Genomic DNA, 22,449 nt, shown 5'->3' with positions numbered 1-22,449 from the left:
CAAGTGACCTTCTTAATACATAGAAACAAGTACATACAGGGCGCCTGGGTAGCTCAGTAGGTTAAGCCGCTGTCTTCGGCTCAGGTCATGATCTCAGGGTCCTGGGATCGAGGCCCGCATCGGGCTCTCTGCTCAGTGGGGAGCCTGCTTCCCTCTCTGTCTCTCTGCTTGCCTCTCTGTCTACTTGTGATCTCTGTCAAATAAATAAAATCTTTAAAAAAAAAAAAAAAAAGAAACAAGTACATACAAAATAAGGAGACCAAAAAATAGGTCTGAAATGAAAGAAGATGACAGAACCCTGGCAGAAGAACTAAATTCTGAAATGGAGATAAGCGATATATCTGATAAATAATTCCAAATAATGGTCATAAACATACTCACTGGACTTGAGAAGAGTGGGGATCTCAGGGAGACCTTAAACAAAGAGACATAAAACACACTCTACCCTTCTCCCTTAAAAACCCAGATGGGAACAGGACCCAGATGCCATAATGCGCAAGTCTGGTACAGTAATTTTGTGACATCAGCAAGCCCAGGGTCACAAGCTCTCACCAGTCCCAGTCATGCTGGTACACACACAAAAAGCCACAGTTTAAAAGGCCTGGAGGGAGGAGACTGGGTGGTTTAGCTGGTTAAGTGAATGCCTTTAGCTCTGGTCATGATCCCAAGGTTCTGGGATCGAGCCCCGCAGCAGTCTCCAGGGAACCCTCCTCCCCCTGCTTGTGCTCTGTCAAATAAATAAGTAAAATCTTAAAAAATATAAATAAAAGTCCTGAAGAGCTTGCAGGGATACTTTCTTCCCCTTCTGGTTCTCTCAGACCAGAACAGGATCTGGCTGACAGGGAGCTTGCAACCTTAGCAAGTCCGTAGTTCACAAGCCCACACCAGCCCCTGTAATGCTGGGGCACAGAAAGTAAGCCATAGTTGTTTTAAACCTGTCTTGTTTTTATTTTTCTTCTTCTGTTGTTATTCTTTTTTTCCTTTTTTCTCAAATTGTATTATTTTTCATTTTTGTTATTATTTTTACCTTCTGTAAGAAGCTGTGGTTTAAAGGAACAACTAGCATATACCGCCACAACTCCAGTCAGCCAGCAAAAGTCACCAGGCACACAGTCTACATTTGGGACAGCAGACACAAGGCCATTCCCTTCAAGTTTAGGAGAAGTACCTGTTCCACCTAATCCATACAAACAAACAAAAAAAAACAAAATGGGGAGTCATAGGAATATTCTCTAAAACAAAGAACTAAATGAAGCAGAGATAAGGAATATGCCTGATAAAAGAAGTTAAAGTAGTGATTATAAAGACACTGAGCTGGAGAAAAGTGGAAGAATGAAATGAGAATTTCAAAATGGGTAGAAAATACAAAAATGCACCCATCAGAGTTAAAGTATATAATAACAAACACTAGAAGAAATCAGCAACAGAGTAGCTGCTGTAGAAGAATGTATCAGCCATCTGCAAGGTAGGCAGTGGAAAGCACATAGTTGAACAGCAAAAAGGAAAACAAATTTTTAAATGAGGATAGGTTAAGAGATCTCTTAGACAGCATAAAACAAACGTTTGCATTACAGGTGTCCCACGAGAAGAGAGGAAGGTGTTAAAAACTTACTTGAAGAAATAACTGAAAACCTCTTTAACCTAGGGAAGGAATTAGACATCCAAATCCAAGAATCACAGTCCCAAACAAGATGAGCCTAAGGAGGTCTACATCGTGACACATGATTAAATTGACAAAAACTAATGGTAAAGGGAGAATTTTAAAGCAGCAAGAAAAATAAGTTACATATAGAAGAAACCCCAGAATGCTGTCAGCTGATTTTTCACCAGAAACTGCAGACCAGCAGGCAATGGCAGGATATATTCAAAGTACAAAAAGGAAAAAACCTATAACCGGGAATATTCAACATTGCAAGGTAATCATTCAGATTTAAAGGAGAGTTTCCCAGACAAAGATAAGCACCACTAACAAGAAATGTTAAAGGGACTTTTAAAAAAATGTTTCTTTCAATTCAATTTAATTAACACATAGCATATTAATAGTATCTAAGGTAGAATTTAGCGATTCATCAATTGCATATAATGCTCCTTACATCAAGTGCCCTCCTTAATGCCCATTACCCAGTTATCTCATCCCCCAACTCACTCCCTCCAGCAACCCTGTTTGTTTCCTATAGTTTAGAGTCTCTTATGGTTTGTCTCCCTATCTATTTTCACCGAAATTATTTTTCTAAATGGACTTAAGAGGAAAAGAAATGGCCATCATTAGACCTAAGAAAAAGATGAATAAAAATACAAAATATAACATATAATGGAAGAGAACAGAAGGGGGAAAATAAAAGACTCTTTGGTTTTTTTTTTTTTTAAGAATGTGTTTGAACTTAAATGACCATCAAATTAATACAGACTGCAATGTACTTACAATGTTATATAGGAGCCACATGGTAACAAGAAACCAAATTCTATGATAGATACTCAAAAAATAAAACGAAGGCCAAGCATAACACTATAGAACCCATCAATCACAGAACAAGGGAAGAAGGAACAAATAACCACAAAAACAACCCCCAAAAAGGTAACACAATGGCAATAAGTATATAACTACCTTTAAATGAAATTACCTAAATACTCCAATGAAAACACATGGGGTGGTGGAATGGAAGAAAAAAAAAAACAGACCCATCTATGTACAGCCTACAAGAGACTCTCCTCAGACCTAAAGATGCATACAGACTGAAAGTCAGGGGATGGAAAAATACTCCTCAGGAAACAAAAAAGCTGGGTAGCAATACTTGTGTCAGACAAAAGACTACAATAAGAGACAAAGAAAGGCATTACATAATGATAAAGGGGTCAACCCAACATGAGGATATAAGTTAAAAATGTCTATACACCCAACAGTGGAACATTGAACTGCATAAAGAAAATAATAACTAATGGACATAAAGAGAAATTGATGGTAATACAAAAATAGTAGTTGCCTTTAACTCCACTTACATCAATGGATAGATCATTCAGGCAAAAAAAAAATCAACAATGACTATTAATGACACCTTAGACCAAATGAACCTAACAGACACAGACAGAACATTCCATCTAAAAACAATAGAATACGCATTCTTTTCAAGTGCACATGGAACACACTCCAGAATAGATAGTGTCAGGCCACAGAACAGTCCTCAGTAAACTTAAGAAGATTGAAACCGTACCATGCATTTATTTTCTGATCACAGCGGTACTGAAACTAGAAATAAATCAAAAGACAAAGACTGCAAGAAACAAACATTTGGAGACTAAACAACATGATACTAAGCAACCAGTGGGTCAGTGAGGCAATCAAACAAATAAACATGGAGACAGATTAAAATGAAAAAAAAAAAAAAAAAAAAACGGTCCAAAATCTTTGGGACGAAGTATAAATGTTGTTAAGAAGTATGTAACAATACAGGCCTAACTCAAGAAACTGGAACAACCTCAAATAATCTATCTCTACACCTAAAGGAACTAGAAAAAACAATGAACAAAGCCCCAGGTAAGTGGAAGAAAGTAAATAATAAAGATCACAACAGAAATAAATTACATTGAGACTAAAAAATCAATAGGAAATAGCAATGAAACCAGGAGCTGTTTCTGTGAAACAGTAAACAAAATTGACAAACCCTTATCCAGATTCATCAGGAAAGAGAAAGGACCCAAATAAGTAAAATCACAAAAAAGAAAAGTACAGGCGAATATCTCTGATGAACATAGATGCAAAAATCCTCAACAAAATATTAGCAAATCACATACAATGTATTCAAAGGATCATCCACCATGATCAATTGGAATTTAATTCAGGCATGCACAGATGGTTCAGTATTCACAAGTCAATCAGCATGATACGAATGAAGGCTGAAAATCCTATGATCATCTCAGTAGATGCAGGAAAAGCATCTGACAAAATTCATCATTCTTTCATGAAAAATCCAACAAAGTAGGGTTAGAGGGATCATACTTTAATATGATAAAGAACATATAGGAAAAAACCACAGCTAACATCATACTGAATGGAGAAAACCTGAGAGCTTTTTCACTAATATCAGGAACAAAATGAGGATGTCCACCCTTGCCACTTTTATTCAATATAGTACTGGAAGTCCTAGCTGCAGCAACTGGGCAAGAAAAAGAAGTAGGCATCCATACTGGTAAGACAGAAAGTTAAAGTACCACGTTAACGTTGCACCATGTTGCAGACAACAATATACATAGAAAATCATGAAGACTCCTCCAAAAAACTGCTGGAAGTATTAAATTGCCCAGATATAAGCCCATGCTTATGTGACCACATATGATAAAGGAGGCAAAATGGTGAAAACATAGTTTCTTCAAATTAAAGTTCCTCAGACAAGGAAAATAAACAAAAATAAACTCTTGGGATTACACATAAGACAAACTTTTGCATGACCAGGGAAACCATCAACAAAATGACAAGACAACCTATTGAATGGGAGAAGGTATTTGAAAATGATCTGATAAGGGGTTAGTATCTAAAATATATAAGGAAATTAAACTACACCAAAAAAAAAAAAAAAAAAGCCCTCTCAAGTAATCCAATTAAAGAGTGGGCAGAGGCTCTGAAAAGACATTTTTTTCCAAAGAAGACATACAAATAGCCAACAGACACATGAAAAGATACTGAACATCACTCATCATCAGAGAAATACAAAATACAAATAAAAATCACAGTGAAATATCACCCTACAGCTGTCAGAATGCCTGTGATCAAAAACATAGGAAATAAGTATTGTCAAGGATATGGAGAAAAAGGACCCTGTTGCAGTGTTGATGGAATGCAAAATGGTGTACCTGCTATGGAAAACAGTATGGAGTATTCTCAAAATTAAAAAATACAAATACCATGTGATCCAATACTACCACTAGGACATCTACCCAGAGAAAGCAAAAATGTTAATTCGAAAAGATAGATGCACTATGCTTATTGCAGCCTTATTTACCACAGCCCCAATAAGGATGCAAATCAAGTGTCCATCCATAGATAAAAGAATAAAGATGTGGTGTATGAGTTTATATGTGTTTGTTATATAATAAATTACTACCCAGCCATTAAAAAGTGGGATCTTTCCATTGGCAGCAACACTGATGGACCTGGAGGACATTATGCTGAGATAAGAAAATCAGAGAAAGACGGGGTGCCTGGGTGGCTCAGTCGTTAAGCATCTCACTTCAGCTCAGGTCATGATCCCGGGGTCCTGGGATAGAGTCCTGTGTTGGACTCCCTTCTCAGTGGGAAGCCACCTTCTCCGTCTCCCACTCCCCCTGCTTGTGTTCCTCTCTCCTCATAAAATAAATAAAATCTTTCTTAAAAATTATTTTAAAAATCTGAGGAAGACAAATACCACATGATTTTAGTCATATGTATAATTTTTTTAAAAATGAACAAAGAAAAACAGATTTTTATTTTATTTTTTGACAGAGACCGTGAGAGCAGAAGCACAAGCAGAGGGAGTGGGAGAGGACTTCCCCCTCTCTTTCCCCACTCTCAGAGGTTTCCTGCTGAGCAGGGAGCCTGACACGGGGCTCAATCCCAGGACTCTGGGACCACGATCTGAGCCAAAGGCACATGCTCAATGAGCCACCCAGGCGCCCCAGAAAACTGGACTTTTAAGTAAAGAGAACAAACTGGTGGTTGCCTTAAGGGAGTTGGGTGGGGGGTGGGAGAAACAGATAAAGGGGAAATAAGTCACGGAAATGAAAGTATAGCATAGGGAATGTAGTCACTAAGAGTTAAATAATGTTTGGTAACACATGGTAAACTGTACTTCATCATGCTGAGCACAGAGTAATGTATAAAATTGTTGAATCATTATATTGTGCACCTGAAGTTAATACAACACTACATTTTAATTATACAATAAAAATATTTCTAAAAGAAATCCAGAGTTTTCTTTATACTTCCTGTGGTATCTGCTAAGTTCTGCACATATCCACTTTTAAAAATTAATTTCCACAATATACATCAGTGTCCTGGAAAGGTCCATGACCACGCATTTTTAAGAATTCTTCATTTAACTGCCCCACATATTAGTTGAAGATTAAAACCTGAAGAAGAGATTTGTTCGAAATCAGAGCTGGCAGGTTGAGGAGCTCACGGGGGGGGGGGGGGGGGGGGGGGGGGGGGGGGGAGTTGGGTCCTGTCTCCCCCACTCCCCACATGCTCTCCTCTGTCCCTGCTCCAGCTGCAGGTTCACAGAGCTTAGGAACTGACACACGGTACATGAAGCCGGTGTCTGTGGAACCCTAACCGCTCACCATGTCAGCAGGAGAGACTGCCCAGGGTATGGTCCGTAGGAGGTGACAAACCTGTACCACCATTAGAAAACAGTCTCTTAGGACTCCTTCATCAGACTTGTAGAACGAGGGGGACCTGGGCGACTCAGTGGATTAAGCGTCTGCCTTTGGCTGAGGTTGTGATCCCGGGGTCCTGGGATGGAGCCCTGCATCGGGCTCCCTGCTCAGCGGGGAGTCTGCTTCTCCCCCTGCCCCTTCCCCCTCCTTGTGCTCTCTTGCTGACTCGCTCTCTCAAACAAATCAATCTTTTAAAAACTTGTATAACATTCTAAATCACCTACATGTGTGTTACTGTTAAAATCACAGAATATATCATCATCATAAGCTACTCCTCTCTCGCTATTACTGTGAGCCTGCCCTGTGTCACAGACCAAAAGAAGAACATAGAATTGGCATTCACAAGGGTAGCTTTCGTCTTAGAAAGAAATGACAAGCGAGTTCATGCTCCAGCAGACTACATTTCACAGGGAAAGTTTCAACTTCATCCTTTTGATCCCATAGATGATGACAGAAACTCTTTTCCTCAGCAGTCCAGGGAGACAAACAGTGTTAGGTCTGTTATTAAACAAAACGAGACTGAGACAAAGTGAAAGTTATTTAAAGCTTTATTTTATGCCAAGTATTAGAAGTCAGACTGATTGGCCAGGGGAACGAGACTGAAACAAAGTTAAAGTTATGCAAAGCTTTATTCTATGCCAAGCATTAGAAGTCAGACTGATCGGCCAGGGCCGTCTCTGAAGAGAGCGACCCCTCCCAGCCGCACAGACTAACTTTTATAGAGCAAAAGCCTGGCCACACATAGGTGGCCAATGAGATTATAACATTGCATAGTCATGTTAGGCCACATGCAGGTGGCCAGTTGAATTACAATTTACCCTATAGTAGCTGTTTGAACTAACCTATCACTCTGGTCAGAACTGGTGCTCAAGTTTGGCGCCTCAAAGGTGGGGTTTACATTCTTTTGGTGGTTAGGGAGATAGTATGTGTGCTTTTTACTGATTGGATGTCTCCACCTGGCCTGACTCGTCCTTGTCTTCTGGGCTCTGTTATTAGGAACTCACTCACCTGGCCTTGTATTCTGGGCTCTGTTTTTAGGAACTGGCTGACCATATTTTACTGGTTTCCCAGACTTGCTTCTAAGTAAGTTTCAGGGGCAGGGGGGCAGGGTCAGTTTAAGTTGTACTGCACAAACAACAAAATGGCTTTTTAACCAAGATGGAATTGCGCTGGCTAAAAAGGTCCTTACAACAGGATCACCTCAAATCTTTCCTACTTCTAGGGTTAATGCAAGTATGATCAGGCTACTCTGACACCTTTAGAAGGCCTCAAGTTACTGAAAGAACACTGCCTCTCTTTACCCAACCTTGGGCACTAAAAACCAAGCTATATTAACTGAAGTCTGATGCACACCTGATTCCTCCAAGACGTCCATGGCATCAGGATAAACTGGATTAAAGCATTTTTCAGAAAGTCATGCTTGTAAATATCAAGGGAATAAAACACAAGGTACAATTTACGTTCCACGCCTATCAGGTGCATGAAATCAGCTCTGGTCGAATCACGGCCTCTTCTGGGCTGAGTTTGGAATTTACCAGATGGGTTAATAGTTCCATTCTCCCAGGCTCTTGATCTTTCAAGATCATCATAACGAACCATTAGAGAGACTGAACGTACATGGACATGGTGCTAACCAGATATGAACAGAGGAATTTCAGTGAGAGGCCGACTTTGACAAAGGAGCATATGTGCAGAAGGACAGCACAGCATTGAAGTACAACTGAGCCAACTTACTTAGCTATCAGAAGTGTGAGGGCAGCGTCTGCTCCTGGTCTAACCTTGAACTCTGGGGTCCACAGCTCGCACTGTAGATCACACTCTTTGGTTTTCTTCTAAAACTGTGACCTGAAAAGGAAAGAAAGGATTTTTGATTTTCCTTGCTGCGGATGCAAATCAACTTCTCCAAGTAAAGATTCTGCATGAAAAAGAGGAAAATAACACCAGTCTTTTACTAGTCCTGTAACAAAAACCCTTCCAGCCACCACACACCCGTGGGAGAAATAAGCCTGGACCTAGAGATGGTCTGGGCTTTATACCCTGCAAGCCCTTTGTGCTGTCATCCACTGTGACCATTTCATGACTTCACACTGTAGTTTGCTTGGATTCAGTGGCCAAAGATACTGATCAGCCCCTCTGCTTATCCCTGAGGTTAATGAAATAAATATCCTGTTAGCCCCATATCCATGGATACAGAAATGTTCCCCACTCTCTATTTAATGACTCCAGTGAAGGATGAATATCCTGGCACTAGGAGGGGACAGTTTGGATTTTGTACAGCACTGTCACACTAGTAGCTGTGAACAGTCTATATAAAACTGGACTGAGGGACACCTGGGTGGCTTAGTCGGTTAAGCATCTCCCTTGGCTCAGGTCATGATCCCAGGGTCCTGAGATCGAGTCCCACGTCAGGCTCCCTGCTCAGTGGGGAGCCTGCTTCTCCCTCTGCCTCCCGCTCCCCCTGCTTGTGCGCTTTCTCTCTGACAAAGAAATAAAAGCTTAAAAAAAATAAGATAAACTGAATTGAGTCACATGAGATGCTAAGCAAGGAACAATTTATACGCATTTTCAAGAAAGACCCAATTTATAGAAGCATATATGCTTAGTACGCAGGGCTAGAGCTTCAGTTTATTCAAAGTGGCAAAGGTCTTGAACCATATCTTGATTACATAAACCATCCAGGTAATCCTGGCCCTAAACCTGTCCGCTTGCGTGCTGCCAAAATACGACACAGCCCCTGCTGCATCGAAACTGGAGGGAACACGATGATTGGTCAGGGGCGAAAAGATCTAACAGAGTAAGAGCTACAGCATATTCCCTCCTGTTGCAGCTTTCATCCCCAGCTCTCCCCAGGGCTCTCCCCCTACCCCCTTCACCTCTTATGTCACCTTCTCAATGAGGCCTTTGCTGTCCCATCTACATGAAGGTGCAAATTCCCATGGCCTCCCAAAGTCTTAACACCCCCGCCTCAGCTTGGTGCATAGGCTGGATCACTATTCATCATATAGACATGAGTCTCAGTGATCTTATCTTTTCATGCTCCCCCACTAGAACGTGAGACCCATGTGAGCAGAGACAGTTTTTTTTTTCCCTCTTTCATGCCTGCGTTTCCCTTCTTAAAAATAGCATCTGGCACACATTAGATCAGCAACTGATTCAGCTTTTGGCCATTAGCCATAAAGTTCCTGCCATTGCAGATTTGACCTCTTAATTGCGTAGTGGGCACCTTTCAGGATCTCCTACCACATAATTGCATTCTCCAATAAAAGCCCATTCAAAATAGATTCCATTCACTTCAATTAAGATTTTGAATATTTCCTCAGTGTGTTAAACAAATATCACCTGTCTCCAGTCAGAATTAAAGAGAAGCAATTACAGCCCTTATAAACTTAACCGTCACCAACTCTGGGTTTTTGTATTTTCTCTCATAGTCCTCAAATAAGTAGTCAAACCATGATTCTTTATCCATTTTGGTTGGGAATCTTGAGCAAGATGTCAGCGTAAGGGACGCCTGGATGGCTCAGTTGGTGGGATGACTGCCTTCCACTCGGGTCATGATCCTGGAGTCCCGGGATCGAGTCCCGCCTCGGGCTCCCGGCTCCATGGGGAGTCTGCTTCTCCCTCTGACCTTCTCCTTGCTCATGCTCTCTCTCACTGCCTCTCTCTCAGATAAATAAATAAAATCTTAAAAAAAAAAAAAGATGTCAGCGTAAGACGATCCAGCACTTGCCTCTTCCCATGGACACATAAGGCTACAACTACATACAGAGCATGTCCCTCAGAGAACCGTCTGAGCAGGAGCAGAACTAATCACAGCTAAAGATACAAAGAAGCAGCCACGTCAGGAAGGGTGGGAGGGGCACTGAGAGGGAAATCCCTCGCACACATGTCCTCCCTGAAGAGCAAGGGTTTCAAGGTCCACATCAGGCACTCCCCCACACACACACCCTGGGGACCTGATACAAAAAGATGAGGCCCCATAATACTTGTCCTTGAAATCAACTGTGCTTAACTCCAGGGGTGGGACTTCACTCTAGGTGCGCCACGGGGCGGTGGGAAGATGTGACTGCTTTTTAAAAGTGAGGCCCATGCACAAACTCACTTGCTCTGAGACCCAGCAGGGAGACAGCACTTTGAAAAGTGCCTGGGCCACATGTGAAGGAGATTTACTGACAAATTTGAGGGTATTTGTGGAAGGGACAGGGATCTGAAGGTACTTTCACCAAGAATGGGAGCATTGGTGGGTGCCATTGTTTTTGCCTCCCTGCCTAGCTGGCCCGAATTGGGTGGGCACCACTCTCCATCTCCCTTGTTGGAACTGCACACCCTGCCCCATCAAACTCATCAGTAACCATGGCTGGGAGAGCCCCCTCCACGCAGCTGCCACTCTGACGCATCTGGTGGGCAGCCTTGGCTGGGACTGACAGCCTTCCAAAACACCTCCGATCCCGGGACTGTGGGGGGCAGCACTCACCACCAGTGTGTCCATGACTGGCATAGATGGGCCTCATGGCCCAGGACACGCCTAGCAGTTATGGCCACAGCAAATAGGTGCATTCAGCCCACGTGGGACACTGCTGGGACATCTGGTTCTGGTGCACAGGGAAGATTGTGCTTTTGGCCCCCACAGGATGCTTTCTACATAAGACCATTCCTTGAAGCCAGGAGACATAGTCAATCTGCCTAATACACAAAAACAAACAGGAGAGGGGCCCCTGGCTGGCTCAGTCAGTGGAACATGTGACTTGATCTCAGGGTTGTGAATTTGAGCCCCACACTGGAGGTAGAGATTACTTAAAAAACAAACACAAGAGAGAGTCAGGCAAAAAAGGGCACAGAGGAACATGTTCTAAATGAAAGAACAAGACAAAACCTCAGAAAAAGAACTAAACAAAGTGGAGATAAGCAATCTATCTGATAATGACTTCAAAATAATGATCATAAAGATGCTGGAAGTGAGAGAAGAATGGATGAACTCAGTGAGAACTTCAACAGAGAAGATTAACAGCAGATTAGAGGATGCAGAACAACTCAGGAATCTGGAAGCTACTGTAGTGGAAATTACCGAAGTTGAACAGTAAATTTGTTTTTTATTTTTTATTTTTAATTTTTTTAAAGATTTTATTTATTTATTTATTTGACAGACAGAGATCACAAGTAGGCAGAGAGGCAGGAGGAAGCAGGCTCCCTGCAGAGCAGAGAGCCGGATGCGGGGCTCGATCCCAGGACCCTGAGATCATGACCTGAACTGAAGGCAGAGGCTTTAACCCACTGAGCCACCCAGGTGCCCCTAAATTTCTTTTCTAAAGTAAGGATAGTTTATTTTTTCTTTTTAAAGAGACCTCTGGACATCATGTATATTAACATTCACATTTATTGGTAGGGGTTCCAGAAAAAAAAAGAGAAAAGAGCATGAAATGTATTTGAAGAAATAATAGCTTAAAACTTCCTTAACCTGGGACAGAAACAGGTGCAGGAAGCACAGAGGCCCCTATTATGATGAATCCAAAGTGGTACTCAACACGATATAATAATTAAAATGTGAAAATTTAAAGATAAAGAATCTTAAAAGCAGCAAGAGAATACAACTAGCTACAGGCCAAGGAACTTCCATAAAGCTATCATCTGATCTTTCAGCAGAAATTTTGCAGGTCAGCAGATACTGGCTTGATTTTATCAGTTTGTGTTGGCATAGTTGTTCTTGTAATTATTGTTTACTCATTAATATGGATATTTAAAGCAAACAGTACATAACAAAAATTCCCTTTACCCACTGTAAAAACACTTTCTTCTACCCTTGTATTTTCTGTGGCTGGCTTAAAACTCAAATTGGATTAAGAATAAGAAGAGTAGGGGCGCCTGGGTGGCTCAGTGGGTTAAAGCCTCTGCCTTCGGCTCAGGTCATGATCCCAGGGTCCTGGGATCGAGGCCCGCATCAGGCTCTCTGCTCAGCAGGGAGCCTGCTTCTCTCTCTCTCTCTCTCTCTGCCTACTTGTGATCTCTGTCAAATAAATAAAATCTTAAAAAAAAAAAGAATAAGAAGAGTAGAACAATTTTAATTATGTACAGAGAGGAAGGGGAGTTTCAGAATTCTCTAGGAGCAATGCTCTTAGCACAGATATTTTTATTAATGGAAATTCCCTTTTAAAATGTAAATTTCTTTTAGAAGAGGTAGAGTTTCTCTTGTGCCTTATAGTTTCTGATTGTTCTTAGCTCAAAATAATCTATATGCTGAACAGGCATATTTTGGGGTGCATATTCTGAATATCTTCACCAAGAAAGCAGCTTCAAAAATAATCCTCATTTTTCTGTTTTTGGTGGTTTTTACTGTATTATTTCAAAGCATATTGATATCACCCATAGGTGCTAAATTATATATACTCCATATAATATAATTTATCAAACATTCTAACACAAAACGCTTTAAAAAATACCATGTTTGGGGGCACCTGGATGGCTCAGTCATTAAGCATCTACCTTTGGCTCAGGTCATGATCCCAGGGTCCTGGGATCGAGCCCCGGTCAGGCTCGCTGCTCAGTGGGAAGCCTGCTTCTTCTCCCTCTCCCATTTACCCTGCTTGTGTTCTCTCTCTTGCTGTCTCTCTCTCCATCAAATAAACAAAATATTAAAAAAAAATACCATCACTGCATCTTACAAATATTAGTTTTTCCCTAATGTCACGTGAAAACATGTCTATTTAATTTTATTATAGGCATCCTAGTAGAAATGAAGTAGTATCTCCATGTACTTTTAACTTCTATTTCCCTAATGACTAAAAATATTGAGCATCTTTTCTTATATTTATTGGTGTTTATAAACTTAAATTTATTAGTGTTTCAAGACACACTACCCTTGGTATACTGAATTTCTTTTTTTTTTTTTATAAAGATTTTATTTATTTGACAGACAGATCACAAGTAGGCATAGAGGCAGGCAGAGAGAGAGAGAGGAGGAAGCAGGCTCCCTGCTCAGCAGGGAGCCTGATGCGGGGCTTGATCCCTGGACCCTGGGATCATGACCTGAGCCGAAGGCAGAGGCTTTAACCCACTGAGCCATCCAGGTGCCCCCTGAATTTCTTAAGCTGAAGGAATTTGCATATGCACAAAGGACTTTCTGACCTTTTGCTGAAACCCTTATATGAGAGGTGCCCTCCATAGGAGGAAAGGAGCAAAGGAGGAAAGGAGCATCCTTCTCTCTGAATTAGAAGGGACACAGAAAGGAACATGAATATGAACAGGAATTGCTGTTTCCCCCATTTTACTACACTTAATTATACTGTGTCCTATGATAACTTTCTGTGACTTTCTGCTTTTCATCAGACATAGCATAAAAACACTGTGCTTCAATCACTCTTAAGGTTCTCATTTTCTCATGACAACACCCAAGTCATTTAAATTATTAAATAAATCGGATTTCTTTTCTCTTGTTCATCTGTCTTTTGTTACTAGAGTCCCAGTGGAGAATTAAGGATACAGTAAAAAGGTATTCATCCTCCCCTAAAGAGTAATGGATATGCAGCCCAGGAGCCCTGTGTGTGAGTCCATCCTTGTGGCACCCTGGTTCACCTTGACAAAGCCACTTAATCTCCATGGACCTCCATTACTTCACACAATGAATACTCACTAAGTGTGTCTGGCCATGGAATAGGGAAAGGGGAAACAAACATGAACTTGGAGCTCTGCACGAGTGAAATAGCCATGATTAGCTAAAGTGAAGGACAAGGGAAACAACAATTATATACGTTATGAAATGCTCACCAGGTTAAGTGTAGTTATCATCTGTCACCATACAAACTTACTACAACTTTATGTACTATATATTCCCTATGCAGCACATGTCATCCTTGTGACTTATTTCATAACTGGAAGTTAGTATCTCTTATTTCCCCATCACTATTTGGCCTGTGCCCTGTAAGCTCTCCCTTCTGAGAACCACTAGTTTGTTCACTATGAGTCTATTTACATTTTTTAGTTCAAGATTCTACATGGAAATGAAGTGATACAGTTTTTGTCTTTGTCGGACTTATTCACTTTGCATACCCATCCATGTTGTTGTGTATGGTAACATTTCATTTTTTTTTTTTAATAGTAATAGCCCACATCTTATTTACTCCCTCCTCTATCAGTGCATGCTGAGATTGCTTCCAGATGTTGACTGTTGTAAATAATGTGGCACTGAACATCTTTTTGAAGTAGTGTTTTCATTTTCTGTGGGTAAATACCCAGAAGTGGAATGGTTGAGTCATGTGGGTGTTTGTGTTTTTAATGTTTTGAAGACCCACCATACTGTTTTCCATAGTGGCTGCATGACATCGCGTTTCCACCAACAGTACACAAGGGTGCCCTTTTCTCTACATCCTCACCAACACTGGTTATTTCTTGTCTTTTTGATACTCGCCATTCTGGCTGGTGAGGAGTAATATCTTACTGTGGTTTTGATTTACATTTCCCTGATGATGAGTGATGTTGTGAGGACACTCAGTGACATTAGAGGTGGACAACAGGCCAGTTGTGCTGCCCTGGGGTTCACACAGTGTGTGCATTCCTTTTTCTTTTAAACTGAAGTGGGTGCCTGGGTGGCTCAGTGGGTTAATCTGCTGAGCCTCAGGGTCCTGGGATCGAGTCCCGCATCGGACTGTCTGCTCAGCAGGGAGCCTGCTTCCTCCTCTCTCTCGCTCTCTCTGCCTGCCTCTCTGTCTACTTGTGATGTCTCTCTGTCAAATAAATAAATATATTATTTTTAAAAAAAGAAATATTCCTTTAAAAAAAGAAATATTCATTTTTACTTCTTTAGTATTTCCTACATTTATACTGTCACATTTGGTCTCCTTTCCACTCAGAGTCCTCTTTACTGTTTCTTGCAGGACTAGTTTAGTGATCATGAACTCCTTTAATTTTTGTTGCGTCTGGGAAACTCCTTATCTGTCCTTTTATTCTCAGTGATAACCTTGCTGATGTAGTATTCTTAGCTGCAGATTTTTCCCATTCAGCACTTTGAATACATCATGGCACTGCTTGTTGGCTTGCAAAGTTTGTTTGAAAAATCTCCTAGCTTCATGGATTTTCCCTTGTAAGTTACTGACTTATTTTGCCTTCCTACTTTTAAGATTTTTTTCTTTATTAAAAAAAGATTTTGGGCACCTGGGTGGCTCAGTGGGTTAAGCCGCTGCCTTCGGCTCAGGTCATGATCTCAGGGTCCTGGGACTGAGTCCCGCATTGGGCTCTCTGCTCAGCAGGGAGCCTGTTTCCTCCTCTCTCTCTCTCTGCCTGCCTCTCTGCCTACTTGCGATCTTTCTCTGTCAAATAAATAAATAAATAAATAATCTTAAAAAAAAAAAGATTTTGGGGGGCTCAGTGGGTTAAAGTGGGTTAAAGCCTCTGCCTTCAGCTCAGGTAATGATCCCAGGCTCCTGGGATGGAGCCCTGCTTTGGGCTCTCTGCTCAGCAGGGAGCCTGCCTCCCTGTCTCTCTCTCTGCCTGCCTCTCTGCCTGCTTGTGATCTCTGTCAAATAAATAAATAAAATCTTAAAAAAAAATGTTTTCTTCCTTTATCATTATATTTTGTGAATTTAATTACAGTATGTCTTACTGTGGGCCTTCTTTTGTTGATTTTGTTGGGAGTTCTCTGTGCCTCCTGGATCTGGATGTCTGTTTCCTTCCCCAGGTTAGGGATGTTTTCAGCTATTATTTCTTCAAATTTTCTGCCTTCTTTTCTCTCTCTTCTAGGACTCCTACAATACAACTGTTTTTACGTTTGATGGAATCACTGAGTTCCCTAAGTCTAGTCTTATTTTGCATAATGCTTTTCCCCGCTTTTGTTCAGCTTCACTGCTTTCCATTAGGTTGTCTTCTGGGTCATTAATTTGTTCCTCTGCTTCTTCCAGCCTGCTGTTCATTGCATCAAGCCTGTTTCTAATCTCATTGATTGAACTCATCTGTAATTGATTGATTCTTAACTCTTTGGTCTCTATGGTAATGGTCTCAATGATGTCTTCCATTCTTTTCTCAAGTTCAGTGAGCATCCTTATGATCATTGCTTTAAATTCTCCATCAGGCATGTTACTTCTGTTTTGCTCAGATCTCTGCCTGTGGCCTTATCTTGTTCTTTCATTTGGGATAAATTCCTCTTTTTTTTCCCTTTTTTTTCTCTCCCTAAGTCTCTGCATCCTTCTTTGTGTTAGAAAAGCCAGTCATGTGTAAGAAGAAGAGGTCATGTCTTTCCCAGGTCCTGGTGCTCCAGGTAATAATGTTTCCAGTGTGTTCTGCATGTGTTCTGCTGTTGTGTTCTTGCTGCTCTGTTCTTCAGGCCAGTCATCTACAGATGCTTTCCTTGCCTGCTGGTGGAAGCGTCTGGTCCCTGTCCTAAATGTGTCAAGTTTTAACTAGCTGTGCTCTGGTCTGCTTGTGAAATGAGGCCAGCCACCACCCCCACCAGAATTGAACCCCTATAGAACTCTTTGGTCAGGAGACATAGTGTGGGCAGGGGCCTGTGCTGATCTTCCCACCAACAGAGCAGCAGGGTTCCTTTTTCTCCATATCCTTGACAGCACTTGTCATTTATTGTGTTTTCGATTGTAGCCATTCTTGCAGGTGAATGGTGATATTCCACTGTAGCTTTGATTTGCATTTCCCTGCTGATGAGTGATGTTCAACTTTTCATTTGTCTGTTGGCCATTCGTATGTCTTTGGACAAATGTCTATTCAGGTCTTGTGCCCATTGCTAATCAGATTATTTGGGTTTTTGGTGTTGTATAAGTTCTTTATATATTTTAGATATCAGCCCTTTATCAGATATATCACTTGAAAATATCTTCTTCCATTCAGCATGTTGCCTTGTTGTTTTGTTAGTTTCCTTTATTGCACAAAAGCTTAAGATCTTTTTTTTTTTTTTTTTTTTAAGTAAACTTTACCCCAACAGTGGGCTCAAACTCATGACACCAAGGTCAAGTGCACGAGGTAATGTGATTTAAGAAGTGCCTGTTTGGTTTTTTGAAGATTTTTTTTTTCAATTTTATTTGAAAAAGCACATGCATGAGTGGGAGGAGGGGCAGGCAGAGGGAGAGGGAGAAGCAGGGAACCTGATACAGGGCTCGATTCCAGGACCCTAAGATCATGACCTGAGATGAAGGCAGACGTTAACCAACTGAGCCACCCAGGGGCCCCAAGAAGTGACTGTTCTTGGAAACATGGTTCTCTCCTCTGGGAAGGGAGAAACTAAGGCCATCATAACATCAGGCTTATGAATGATACAAACTTATGCTGTTTTTTGACACTACTTGCTTAAACTTCTTTCAGTTGTAAATAGTTTTGTAAATTGTCAGTATTAATTTTCCCACTTTATTTTTCCATGACAGACATTATTTGCCCACTATAAGGAAGCAAAAATAATTTTCTTTTTACAAGTCTAAGTTCTTGTTGAGGCCACTATAACAAAAGACAGATGAACAAGAGTAAACAAACAGGTTTATTATTAACCTTTGTATCCTCCCTATGACACCCTGGAGTCCCCAGAGGTGAGCAACACAAAGGCTTGGTTACAACTTGAGTTTACATAGTATTTTAGCAGAGGAACAAACTTTTAGAGTAATTACATGATAACAGAAAAAGACCTTGAGTCTCCAGGGCAATAAATTATGAGAAGGCAAATATATCAGAAACTAATGGTAGATAAGGGTTAGCTGGTAAAATCCATTATGTAGATTTCTCTAGTGCCCTCTCTAGGCTAAGGGATTAATGTTTTCTCCAGGGAATAACTTTCTCCTCCCCTGTAGAGAGAGAGGAGAGGACATCTTTTAAAAATTTATGCCCTACTTTTAGGCAAATGGGGAGACGGCTGGGAGCTTTGCTTGTATAGGCTTCTGCTTAATTGCCTTCAACTCAATAGTCTTTATACCAAAGTAGCACATTTGGAGGTTCCATATTCTGCCTCCCTTCAGTATAAATCCATGCTGTATTTATTTGGTTATGTATGAGAAAGTTCATGTTTGTTTCAAGCCCTGAGCAAATCTGAAGAAAGTGTAGGTTATGTCATTACATTTATACAAATAAAGGACAAAAGTCTACTCTATGCACATATATTTCTTTCTTGCATGTATATTCAGATATCTATGTCCTCTTAGTCATTTACACATGGTTAAAAAAAAGGTTAAATGATCGGACTATGCATTATGTTTACTACTGGACAATAGGATTTCGAGGAAGTTCTTTCAGGCAGATCTCCATATTGGGATATTTTTTTGGTACACAAACAGGGAATTTTAATTATGACTTTTAAATGTAGTATTGTATTAAAAAAGTGGTTGCCTAAGAGAACATAACACAGAAATGAATTTTTGAACAAAAATAATTATAGCTTCTTTCCCATGTGTAGCAACAATACATGAAAATCCTAGAATTCTCTGGGTCCTTCTGCAAGTGATAACAATAATAGTGGTTTATGTTTTCATCTTTTTACAGATCTGTGAAATAGGAGGATCTGAAATGAGGATGCCCTTTATCAACTAATGAAACAAAGAAGCTTGCTAAAGAAATTAAATTTTAAGCTAAAGGAAGACTCTATAAAGGAAACTATGAAGAGATTTCTATTTATAATACCATAAAAATGAATAAACCTAACCAAAGAGGTAAAAAAGTTGAATACTTAAAACTACAAAATACTGATGAAAAACAGTAAAGAATACACAAATGTATGGAAAGACATACTGTGAGATAAGATGTCAGCAGTACCCAGGGCTATCTTCAGATTCAGTGCAATCCCCATTAAAATACCATGATGTGTTTTTGCAGAAATAGAAATCATCCTAAAATTCATAAAGGAATTTCAAAGGACCACCGAAGACTCAAAACAATCTTGAAAAAGAACAAAGGTGGAGGATTCACAGACCCTGATTTCAAAATTTGCTAGAAAATTGTTACACAATAATCAAAACACCATGGAACTGCCATGAAGACAGATATATATAGAACAATGAAGAAAACCAGAGCCAGACGCACAACATGATGTATATGAGCGAATAATTTTCAACAACAATACGAATACCTCCCAAGGGTGAAACACAGTCTCTTCAACAAGCAGTGTTTGGCCAACTGTATATCCACATATAAAAGAAAAAAGTTGGACAGTTATACTACACTGGATATAAAAATTAATGGAAATTATGTTAAAGCCCTAAATATAAAAAGCAAAATTATAAAACAGCTAGAAGAAAACGTGATTAATATTTTATTGACATTTGGATTTGGCAGTGATTTCTTGGATATGACATAAAAACGACAGGCAAAAAAGCAAAAATAGACAAATGAGACTACAAACTAAAAACTGTTTTAAGTCGAGGAACTCAAGAGTGAAAAGACAACACATGGAATGGCAGAAAATACATGCAAAACAAATACTTGATAAGGTATTAATACCCAAGGGGCGCCTGGGTGGCTCAGTGGATTAAGCCGCTGCCTTCGGCTCAGGTCATGATCTCAGTGTCCTGGGATCGAGCCCCGCATCGGGCTCTTTGCTCAGCGGAAGCCTGCTTCTCTCTCTCTCTCTCTCTCTGCCTGACTCTCCGCCTACTTGTGATTTCTCTCTCTGTCAAATAAATAAATAAAATCTAAAAAAAAAAAAAAAAAAAGGTATTAATACCCAAAATATATAAAGAACTCCTACATCAAAGAAGCAAAAAACAACCTGATGAACTAATGTCTAAAATTTTCAAGGGACATTTCTCTCAAGATGACATACAAATCACAAACTAGAATATAAAAGATGCTTAACATCACTAAACTTCAGAGAAGAATAAATCAAAACCAAAATGAGATACTTACTACCTAATACACATGATCAATGCTGTTCTTGAAAAAAAAAAAATCTTGGTGATTCCACATACATGTGGCAAAATAATGTGGCTAACTTCATGGAAAAACAAAGCAGAATGACAGGTGGCTATGGTTGAAGGGAGAGAAAACAGGATTGTGTTGTATGAAGGATATAGACTTAACTTGTGCAACATGGACAGATTCTTAATATCTATACTGGAACATTAAGAACATATTGAAAACTAGTAGTACAATAAAAACTGGTTATATACTAAGTTTTATATTATGAAAATAAAATTCTCAATGTAGACTACAAAATTATAAAAAATGGTGGAAATAATAAAAAAAATTCTTCAAGGTGAACTAAAAAGATTTCTGAAAAGAAAGTCCAGAAAGGAGAAAAACGCAATAATGATACTTATTTCTAGATGACATGATTACAGTACTTTAATCCGTTTCTGTCTTTATTCACAGATAATGAGAATATTGATACTTCACCTAAAATTTACAATAAAAATACCATTTTCTATAGTAAAGCTTTAATAGCATGTTTACACAGTCAAGATATGAGCCTCATGAATTTTCAGGAAACAAACAGTATAATAGAAACCACTGTAGGATGCCCAAGCAGCCTGGACTTGGGGCAATAAGCAAGAACAGAGATTGAAGACTTACTCTGGAGGCCATGAAAGCGGAAGATGGGTGAGCTATGAAACTGTGACAAGTACTAGTCTGTGTTATTGAAGAATGGATGTGACTCTGGGGAGAGATCCTGGACATGGTTCACCAGAATATCCTGATGCTTGCTGGTAGACTGTGCCCTGAACTGAGCTGCATTGCTTTAGTTTATATACAAAACAGAAGAATGTGATGGGTGAAGTGGACACCCCAACTTGAGTTCCAGGAAACTTACATTGCTTTCTGACCTCAAGGTTCAGCTTTTGCACAAACTCAGGTGCAAACAGCTTATGACGTGAAGTAGTTTTGAAGATGATTAAGAATCCAGAGTAAGATCATGTACCATTTGAATGTATGACATTGACACATCTTTTTCCATCCAAGTGATGTGTGAGAGTTGGTGCTCAGAAATGATTCTATTATTTTTGGGATGGGAACACACTGCCAAGTCGATGTGGACTATTCACTGAAGATGGTGTCCATCAACAACTACTAACCTATCTGCTGCCACCAAGTGTGAAAAGTGAACACAATATAGTAAAGCATACTTAGCAATTTAAAGGGAAAACCTTCTTCTGAAACAGACACACTATAAACATGGCATAATTTAAAGCGATTGTTAACTCACTGGTGGAAAAAAACCATTCTTCAAAAACACAATGCAGTTTTGGAAAAGCTACACTACATTTACCCAATTTGATTATCCTACAAATGATATTCCAAAAATACAATTTTTTAGCTTGTAAAACGAAGAAATAACGAACTCGGTTTCTCTGCAAATGCACATGTGTATTCTATAATATCTGCACTGTCTTCATAAAACATGCAACGTAAGAATGAAAATCAATCCACCCTCAATGAAAATGGCCTAAATGAAAAAAATATATATAAATATACTTTAATATTTTTATATATTTAGTACAATATACAAATACTTTTGAATGTTGTTTATGATCAGAGCTTGTAGTACATAAAACTACTACAAAACTACATTGGAGGATGGTTATGAAAATGGACTGAAACAGAAAATTGATAGCAAGACAAATACCATACACAGTTAAGTGCTTCTTATAAAAAAGAAATAGCAAGCTTAAAAATGGCCAATTTCCATCAACCACACTAAACATGAAATATTTAATGACTGAAAAAAAAATGTCATTTACCAAGATGCAGAAACCATCCTTCCCCAAAACAGAACATAATGAGAACGCTTCCTTTGTGCCCCTAGCATTCAAGAGGATGACGGGGTGGCACACAAGATATAAACCTCAAGAAAACTGAGGGTAAGAAAAAACACCTACCTCTAAAACGAACTGGAACGACCAGAAAATCCTCCCACATTTCAGTGCTATCCACTTAAGAAAGCAACAGGAATGTACACCAGATCTCCAATGAATTCCACAAACATGGCGGCCGCCAAGGGTCGAGCCTTGGCATCCCCGTGCCCGACCCGCAGGGCATCCGGACCCCGCGCTCGGCCCCGCCAGCCGTCCCTGGAGTCTCCCAGGTTGCCGCGGCGGTGGGGGCGGGGGCACTACGCATGCGTGGGCCTTTGTCGGGGGG

The sequence above is a fragment of the Mustela nigripes genome, chromosome X (assembly GCF_022355385.1).
Source record: "Mustela nigripes isolate SB6536 chromosome X, MUSNIG.SB6536, whole genome shotgun sequence".
Lineage (NCBI taxonomy): Eukaryota > Metazoa > Chordata > Mammalia > Carnivora > Mustelidae > Mustela > Mustela nigripes.
This window is presented reverse-complemented; position numbering follows the sequence as displayed.